The sequence below is a fragment of the Mastomys coucha genome, unplaced genomic scaffold, assembly GCF_008632895.1.
Source record: "Mastomys coucha isolate ucsf_1 unplaced genomic scaffold, UCSF_Mcou_1 pScaffold15, whole genome shotgun sequence".
NCBI lineage: Eukaryota > Metazoa > Chordata > Mammalia > Rodentia > Muridae > Mastomys > Mastomys coucha.
Window position 1 is genome coordinate 144,737,293 of NW_022196897.1, and position 498 is coordinate 144,737,790.

Below are 498 nucleotides of genomic sequence, written 5' to 3' on the forward strand. Positions count from 1 at the left end.
TACACTGGGGCATAGAACCTTCACAGGGCCAAGGGCCTCTCCTCCCATTGATGACTGACTAGGCCATCTTCTGCTATACACATGCTGCTGGAGCCATGAGTCTCACCATGTGTACTCTTTGGTAGGTGGTTTAGTCCCCGGGAGCTCTGAGGGTACTAGTTAGTTCATATTGTTGTTCCTCCTATGGGACTGCAAACCCTTCAGCTCCTTGGGTCCTTCCTCTAGCTCCTTCATTGGGGACCCTGTGCTCAGGATGGCTGTGAGCCTCTACTTCTGCATTAGTCGAGCACTGGCAGAGCCTCTCAGGAGACATGCTGTCTCTTTCTTTTACAACTTTTACTCTTCTTTCCAGTTTTTGTGCCGCAATGCCAACGATGTACACACTTCACACTTCTGGCCATTTTCACGGGTACAGCCTTATTGAGAACTGTCACCACCATCCATCCCATCCATCTCTGAAACTCTCTTCACCTTGCACAGCCCACAACTATCGACCAG

General features: G+C 50.2%; 1 protein-coding gene across 2 annotated transcripts in view; it reads left to right on the forward strand.

Annotated features, from left to right (window-relative positions):
• The window catches only part of Ppp1r16b (protein phosphatase 1 regulatory subunit 16B), a 97,661-nt gene that overhangs the window by 77,395 nt on the left and 19,768 nt on the right, over positions 1-498 (forward strand). The window lies entirely within an intron of this gene.